At 37.5% G+C, this 8,472-nt stretch overlaps 1 protein-coding gene and 1 long non-coding RNA gene across 2 annotated transcripts in view; one reads left to right on the top strand and one right to left on the bottom strand.

The window, feature by feature from the left end:
* Positions 1–8,472, top strand: part of LOC311013489 (E3 ubiquitin-protein ligase RNF182) — a 315,914-nt gene that overhangs the window by 234,494 nt on the left and 72,948 nt on the right. The gene's annotated exons all lie outside the window — the stretch shown is intronic.
* LOC311019527 lies at positions 1,230–5,889 on the bottom strand. Its single transcript, XR_014597813.1, has 4 exons — positions 5,679–5,889; positions 4,386–4,436; positions 2,090–2,360; positions 1,230–1,385 (listed from the first exon to the last, which is right to left on the bottom strand). It is a non-coding gene; the product is annotated as an uncharacterized lncRNA (long non-coding RNA).

The following is an 8,472-nucleotide window of genomic DNA, read 5'->3' as shown; positions in this document are numbered from 1 at the left end:
TATATGATCACTCTTTTGACAGACTACACCATCACTTTTTAAATGTTTTGTAGTGCCTGGATTCTGATGTTTTTAATTGTCCACCTACCTTTTTTTTTTTTAATAAACAACACTGTGGCTTCTTTGGACTGTTTTCCACATTTATACCCGGATTCATTTTTATACCAACTCTTCCAATTTTATTTGACTATTTTTGACCAACTCTACTTTGACTTTTTTAACCTACTTAATTCTTTGACATAGAACTTGTATGACCTTTTTTGACATATACTTTGAATGTAATACTCTTCTAAACTAAATTTAAACTAAATTTAAACTTTTTTAGACACAATACAATGACTTTATGAATTTATTTGACATACTTTAATATCACTTTTTAATGGAATACTATGTAATGACTCTAATAAGACTTGTTTCATCATACTATATCACAACTTTGTTGTCCTGTGATATAATAATTTTTTTCAATTTTACACCATTGATTATTAAAGCCACATTATACTTTGACTCTTCTATAACAGTTCTTGACAAAATATACTATGATTTTTTTGTATAACTTTTATCATCATACTATACTAACACTTTTGTTCAATATGCTACACTATGACTTTTTGAGATATAATATTCTGTGATTTGTTTCCCCACATACTATACAATGTCCATTTCATGAATATTTGACATACTACAACTTGTTTTAACATACTATGTATATGAATATGCATTTGTTGTAGATTTTTCAATAATGCATACAAATGGTCTCCTTAATTTCTGATCAGAGATGCAAAGAGGTTTTCAAATAAATTCAAAAAGATGTATTTGTCCCAGAGGGCAATAACAGGCACAGAGAGTAGCTGTACAATAATAAATGGTGACACAAAACAAAGCAAGCATGCTGTACAGATTGATATGATGTATACAGATTTACAGACATATATAAAGAAATATATAAACCATAAAAAAATAAAATAATAATAATCATAAATAGCTTCCTGTGTGTGTGTGTGTGTGTGTGTGTGTGTGTGTGTGTGTGTGTGTGTGTGTGTGTGTGTGTGTGTGTGTGTGTGTGTGAGAGGAGCTTCCCAAAAACAACAAAAACTGTTGAGAAAAAAAAAAAAAAAAAAAAAAAAAAAAACAATCCTCTGTGCTGGTCGGGAGCCACCTCACCCTTTGGCTGGTGGGTGAGGCGGGTGGTGTCGGAGGCGGGTGGTGTCGGGGGATGGGCGGAGGGGCAGGGAGGTTGGAATGGCACACACTGGGTCCCGGGCTCACTAAGGTAGGGGAGTAGTCCAGGGTCTGCTTTGGTGCTGGGTCTTCATCGGTTGATGTCTTGGTTGACGTCCATTCTCAGCTGCCCAGGAGAGCCAAAACCATAGAGGAGTCCTGACCTATGAACCAGAACCACCAGAGATGAAAACCCATGAACTCAACTATACTACATTTACATGGTTGCTAGCTAGTGTTGAATATGGCCACCAATTCTGAAATTATATTATAAACAATGGGATACTATTCTAGAAGGCTCCTATAATAAATACAATACTGATGTAAAGTTAACTTCATGTCATTACTGGTACTGTAGTTTTAGGAGATTACATAGATTAGTCTCTGTAGGAGATTACTCACTCAGCCCACTGGTCCTGTAGTCCTCTATCCTCCTCATGTGGTCCTGTAGTCCTCCATCCTCCTCATCTGGTCCTGTAGTCCTCCATCCTTCTCGTCTGGGCCTGTAGTCCTCCATCCTTCCCGTCTGGTCCTGTAGTCCTCCATCCTTCCCGTCTGGTCCTGTAGTCCTCCATCCTCCTCGTCTGGTCCTGTAGTCCTCCATCCTTCTCGTCTGGTCCTGTAGTCCTCCATCCTTCTCGTCTGGTCCTGTAGTCCTCCATCCTCCTCATCTGGTCCGGTCGTCTTCCACATGGTCTCGTCTGGTAGGGAGGCTGGTCCAGTGTGTATAATCCTGAAGGTCTGCTCCTGAAATTATATTATAAACAATGGAATACTTTTCTAGAAGGCTCCTATAATAAATACAATCACACATGTAAAGTTAACTTTTATGTCATTACTGGTACTGTAGTTTTAGGAGATTACTCACTCAGCCCACTGGTTCTGTAGTCCTCAATCCTTCTCGTCTGGTCCTGTAGTCCTCCATCCTTCTCGTCTGGTCCTGCAGTCCTCCATCCTTCTCGTCTGGTCCTGTAGTCCTCCATCCTTCTCGTCTGGTCCTGTAGTCCTCCATCCTTCTCGTCTGGTCCTGTAGTCCTCCATCCTCCTCATCTGGTCCGGTCGTCCTCCACATGGTCTCTTCTTGTTGGGAGGCTGGTGCAGTGTGTATCATCCTGAAGGTCTGCTGCTGCCATCAATACCTAAGTAAAAGAGACTTGGAGACTTTTCTTCATGTTAGTAATTATGACCGTACCTCCGTCAGGAACAGCCACCAACACCTAACTTAAAAAAATAAAAAGACAGAGAGTGAGTAAAACAAACAATCTTTGAATCACTTGTAAATGAGACTTTCAGGAGACTTGTGTTACTGCTGTAATTAAATGTTAACTTACCTTTGTCTTATCGCCATCTACAATTTAAACACAGTCAATACTTAACACAATACACCTCACACTAATTGATAAAAGCACTATATAAATGAGGACCATTTACCAAAGTGGTCCTCACTTATATAGTGCTTTTATCCAACGGGCTTTACCGTATTCATCAGAATCAACATTAAGAAACATGAAGATAGCTTATATATCTTATCTTATATATCTTAACTTATCTTATATATCTTAACTTATCTATCTTAACTTATCTTATATATCTTAACTTATCTATCTTAACTTATCTTATACATCTTAACTTATCTTATATATCTTAACTTATCTATCTTAACTTATCTTATATATCTTAACTTATCTATCTTAACTTATCTTATACATCTTAACTTATCTTATATATCTTAACTTATCTTATATATCTTAACTTATCTATCTTAACTTATCTTATATATCTTAACTTATCTATCTTAACTTATCTTATACATCTTAACTTATCTTATACATCTTAACTTATCTTATATATCTTATCTTATATATCTTAACTTATCTTATATATCTTAACTTATCTTATACATCTTAACTTATCTTATATATCTTAACTTATCTTATACATCTTAACTTATCTTATATATCTTAACTTATCTTATACATCTTAACTTATCTTATATATCTTAACTTATCTTATACATCTTAACTTATCTTATATATCTTAACTTATCTTATATATCTTAACTTATCTTATACATCTTAACTTATCTTATATATCTTAACTTATCTTATACATCTTAACTTATCTTATATATCTTAACTTATCATATATATCTTAACACAATAACAACAATAACCATTCATTGTGAACTTCCTTATGACTCAGAAGGTACATTTTAAAAAGATAAATAAAAAAGAGACACGCTATATTGCCATGAAATCAGGTGTTCCAATCACTTCCATGGCCACAGGTGTGTAAAAGCAACACCTAGGCAAGCAGACTGTTTCTGTTTCCTCTCGGGAGCTCAGTGAATTCCAGCGTGGGACTGTGATAGGATGTGCAACAAGTCCAGTCAAGAAATGTCCTCGCTCCTAAATGTTCCACAGTCCACTGTCAGTGGGATAATAACAAAGTGGAAGTGATTAGGAACCACAGAAACTCAGCCAGGAAGTGGTAGACCTAGAAGATCCTCTTCCTCTTCACACTTACCTGCCCGTCCTCTTCTCTGCTTCTCTTCGTGGACGAGCTGCAGCCTGAGGTGGAGGGAGCGGAATCTTCTGGCCCCTGAGGAACCAAGGATGAAGCTTCTTCAGGAACGCCCAAACCAAGAGGTTGGGACATCAAGTCCTGAAATCCCTGCAAGAGGCTGAGAGGAAGGTCCTGCTGAGGTCTGAAGTCATCTTCCTCTTCATCGCTGTCCTCGGAGATCCTCTGCCTCTTCACACTTACCTGGCCGTCCTCTTCTCTGCTTCTCTTCGTGGACGAGCAGCAGCCTGAGGTGGAGGGAGCGGAATCTTCTGGTCTCTGAGGAACCAAGGATGGATCTTCTTCAGTTCGGCTCACACAAGAAGGGAGGGAGACGGAAGGACAAGAGCGAAGGCCATCGGGAAACATCTCCTTACGAAATCCCTTCCAGACGCTAAGAGGAGTGAACTGCTGAAGTCTGAAATCATCATCCTCGTCTTCATCCTCTTCATCAGAATCCTCAGAGCCGTAGCCAGAATCTTCGCTCGTCCATCCCTGGTCCTGAAAGTCCTCCTGCTCGGTGTCCTCATCTTCGGAGAAGTCTCCAAAACCATCCCCAGCCTGACTTACCTCATCCACGAGACCATACTCACGTCCACCACGTCCACCACGTCCACCACGTCCAGGGCAGCCGACGTCGCCGAAGGCACCAACTGAGGGGGAAGAAAATTCAAAATATGAGGATTTTTTATTGATTTAAACAAAGCAATAATCCTGTATATTCAATATGTGGCTTAAAAAGAGTTTAAAAATCAATATATTTTTGTGATCGGATATTAAATGATTGAAAATATGAGGCTGTTTATTCTTCAGTTACTGAACATAGATGAAAACAGCATTAAGATTAATTAAACCAAAAATAATAAATAATATTAATAACAAATACTATTTTTTTTAGCTGTTTGTATTAACATTATGTATACATTATTATAATAACCCAATATAAAATATACCAATATTAATAACTATAATATTAAATATAATACAATAACAACATGACTGCAATGATAATATGTGTTGTTATTATTATTAATGATAATAATAATAAAAAAATAGTGAAAACATTAATGTTGTTGTTATAGCAATGTAATAACCTCAATAATACTATAAATATTATTATAATCATCAATATTGATAAGTTTGCTCAAAGACATGTATTCTGCACCAAAGAATAATGAGGACTTGAGTTTGTGCGGACGAATCGATCAGTGGTTTCCGATCAATGTGTTAGTGGATGTTTTAGACGTCGCCTGTGCGTCATCACGCAGTGAAACGTAGCTTCTTTCATCCAAAATGACCACAGCGCCCTCTTCAGCCCAAAACTCATCATCACCACCCCGTTTATCATTTGCAGGTCGCAGCGCGTGCAGGATACAGTGTCCTCGCGGAGGCGGCTCGTGTTCAACCCGGAGTGAATGTGTTGAAGAAGAGCAGATGTTTGGAGAAGAAGTGCAGCTTCAACATCCCAACAAAGGCACTCAGGGTCGAATCGAGCCCGGCTCCACTGCACCTGTACGCCGCGTCCTGACGTCGTGACGTCCGGCCCGAACATTCCCATCGTTTCCATGGTGACCACGACTAATAATAATACTTTGGAGCATTTTATGAAATATGAACCTGGCGCATCTTTTTTCACAAATCTCTATGTAAGATGTGGAAGTCTCGACGCCACACTTCCAACTACAACACTACACGGTTCTCCCGCCATATTAATAATATTACAAATGATCATTTTACAAGAGAAACCGTCGATCGAGTGTCTGGTTTCACCAAATGAACTGTTCACCTTCAAACTCCAAAAGTTTCACTGATTTCTGGACTCGGGGCGATGTTTAAGGTTTTTAGGCTATGAATCAACAAGTATAACACTAAAATAAATAGAAAAGTTGTCTTACCGTCACGGCCGAGGTCAGAAACTAGGTCCAGGGGATCCTCCAGGATCCACGGATCCCAGTGGGCCATCGTCGTCGTCGTCAGCGGTCTCTTCCTCCAAACAGTAGCTCGTTGACTATCTACTACTACTACTTTGGTTTAACAATAAGATGTGTGATGTGTCGTCGTTAGTCGTCCTCAAGCGTTTGAAACTGTCCACAGTTTGGTCCAACTCTCTCAGTCTTTCCAAGTCGTGTCTAGTTCAAGTGCAGAAAGGGAACTCAAAATGGTGGACAGCGCTTTTATACCTGCTCTGACGGGTGATAGTTCTGTTTCCATGACAATTAGTGAGCGCGTGCGTTCGTGCGTGCGTGCGCTTGAGCAAGTCCGAAATAGACAGAGCTTTTTTTTCTCATATCTCATATTTGTCAAATGTTTGTTTCTCCGTTCTCTTCTTCGATTGTACTGTCGTGTCATTCTTGTTATAGCCCACTACCGCCATCTTCTGGAGAGTTGTAATGTAGCAAAACCGTATTCGTCACGCTGTTAAAATAATCGCCTAACTCATTTTTCAAGTTTTTCAGGAAACACAAAAAACGTCACCAAAAGTGTAATACATATATGACGTAGGCCATTATATTAAAGGGGTAAGATCACATGATCTGATCAACTGAGGATGTAGGCGATTTTACCAAAGGTGGCGTCATGAGGAGATGATTTAGGGGGGAAAAAAAACAATTTTGCCAAAAAATGACATAGGCGATTATTTTAACAGTGTGACGACGATATGTAATGTAAAATGTTTTTTTTTTTAAAGATATAGCTAGAAATTAACGCTAGGGTAATGTAAATAAGAAAAACAAAATGAACTGTCTATATAAATTGTCTACAAACACGTCAAGTGTTCTGGTGGTTGTAAAACAATCAAATAGTACCAATAAATCTATACTAAATAGATATACATGGGCTGCATGATTACAGTATGCAAACACATAACACACACACACACACACACACACATATATATACATGTATATATGCACACACACATATATATACATATATATATATACATATACATATATATACACATATATATTTATGTACACACACACACACACACACATATATATACATATAAATACATATATATATATACATACATTAATATATACATATATATATTAGTGCTGTCAATCGATTAAAAAACTAATTAATCGCACAATTTGCCGTAATTAATCGCAATTAATCGCAATTAATCACAATTAATCCCTTTCTTCTTAAGAATAAAGTCTGTTAGAATGGATATTTAAATGTAAAATGATGGAATTGATGTAGAATCAACACAAAGTATTTAAATTCAGCTTGAAAAATCATATTTCTTATATTTCTTATAACAGAACATTTCAAAAATGTCCACAATAGAACATGCATATATGGAATAAAGAACAAGGAAATATTCTTCTGTGAAGTCAGAAACATGAACACCAGTAGTCTGCTGGAGGTCATTTTAGGGCTCTGGCAGTGCTCCTCCTGTTCCTCCTCCACAAAGGAGCAGACACCAGTCCTGCTGCTGGGTTGATGCCCTTCCACGGTCCTGTCCAGCTCTCCTCGTGTGCTGGCCAGTCTCCTGGTATCTCATGCATGCTCTTGAGACTGTGCTGGGACACGAACCTTCTTGCAAACACATGCATTGATGGGCCATCCTGGAGGAGCTGGACCACCTGTGCAACCTGATTGGGCTGCAGGGCCCACCTCATGCTTCAAGTATAGTGTCAAGGACACGAGCAGAACACAAAACTACAGCAAATCAGTCAGGAAAGATGAGGAGAGAGCAATGTGGCCACCACATGTAGATCAAAAATAATGTTTTAAATACACATTCACATCCACTCGTATCAAAATATTATGAAATAACATTATCCATTGGTTCAGAAAGATAAATACTTATACACAGTTGCAAGATAAAGATGGTCTTTTTCTGACAATATGAGAGGGCTGATGAAGAAAGTAATGGTTTCTGTGGTTCAGGTGTTCACGGTGTTGGCAGCAGCAAGCAGTGAGGCGAACAGAGAGTCTGGTCTTTGCTTCAGCACATCTGGAGAGTCTAATTCTGCCCCCTGTTGGACAGAACACTTACTGTAAGTCTAGGTTTACGACCACACACACTTTATCTTGTGTGTTTGTGTATATTTGTTACCTCTCCGTTGTCCATGACCAGAATCCGATCTGCGTGCATCACAGTGTTGATACGATGCAATTCTATTTGACTGTTTTTGACCAACTCTACTTTGACTTTTTAACCTACTTAATTCTTTGACATAGAACTTGTATGACCTTTTTTGACATATACTTTGAATATAATTCTCTTCATGAATTATTTCAAAATTCTATACTTAATAACTAAACTTTTTTTAGACACAATACATGACTTTATGAATTTATTTGACATACTTTAATATCACTTTTTAATGGAATACTATGTAATGACTCTTATAAAACTTGTTTAAACATACTATATCACGACTTTGTTGTCCTGTGATATAATTATTTTTTTACATTTTACACCATTGATTTTTAAAGCCATAATATACTATGACTCTTCTATAACATTTCTTGACAAAATATACTATGATTTTTTGTATTACTTTTATCATCATACTATACTAACACTTTTGTTCAATATGCTACACTATGACTTTGTGAGATATAATATTCTGTGATTTGTTTCCCCCACATACTATACAATGTCTATTTCATGAATATTTCACATACTACAACTTGTTTTAACATACTATGTATATGAATATGCATTTG

This window comes from Eutrigla gurnardus (assembly GCF_963514095.1).
Source record: "Eutrigla gurnardus genome assembly, chromosome: 1".
Lineage (NCBI taxonomy): Eukaryota > Metazoa > Chordata > Actinopteri > Perciformes > Triglidae > Eutrigla > Eutrigla gurnardus.
Note: the sequence above shows the minus strand (reverse complement) of the source record. Positions and strands in the feature narration are given on the sequence as shown.